At 42.8% G+C, this 577-nt stretch overlaps 1 non-coding gene across 1 annotated transcript; it reads right to left on the reverse strand.

Annotated features, from left to right (window-relative positions):
* Window positions 1-504: 504 nt before the first annotated feature.
* Window positions 505-577, reverse strand: Trnak-cuu. The gene has a single exon. It is a non-coding gene; the product is annotated as a tRNA-Lys (tRNA).

Genomic DNA, 577 nt, shown 5'->3' on the forward strand with positions numbered 1-577 from the left:
TCTTCCTTGTTTTTATTTTTTTAATAATCTTTATTGAACAAACTAAAAGTACATATATATTCTCTATGCAAGAGTTCTTCAAGGTACCATTTAAACATATACAAATGACTGTTAGTTAAACAAAATGTATTAAGAAAACATACAACAAAATATAACATATTCTGTCTTCTTCCTTTTTTTTATTTGTTTGTTGGTCGATGCATGAGAACGTGCAGAAGGGTGCTGTGTCATGTGACAGGTAGGCATGGCACACCCAAACTTTGAGGGGGGTCAAGGAAGACGCTGCGGAGATAACCGGCAAAAGTTTGTCGGTAAGATGGTTTTCGGGTGAGGGTGCTATGCGCGGTCACAACTTTGTACCAGAAGTCAAGGACTGTATGCGGACCACTCTGAAACAGGTATTCTAAGGCCTGTCCTCGAGACCAGATTAGGGTATGGTGCTTAGCAAGAGGGTAGTGAAATGTCTGGGGCAACAACAACAAATACGGGGTTAAAATTCCGTTCCGCCCAGCGTGGGGCTCGAACCCACGACCCTGAGATTAAGAGTCTCATGCTGTACCGACTGAGCTAGCCGGGC

This window comes from Schistocerca piceifrons, chromosome 9 (genome assembly GCF_021461385.2).
Source record: "Schistocerca piceifrons isolate TAMUIC-IGC-003096 chromosome 9, iqSchPice1.1, whole genome shotgun sequence".
Taxonomy (NCBI): domain Eukaryota; kingdom Metazoa; phylum Arthropoda; class Insecta; order Orthoptera; family Acrididae; genus Schistocerca; species Schistocerca piceifrons.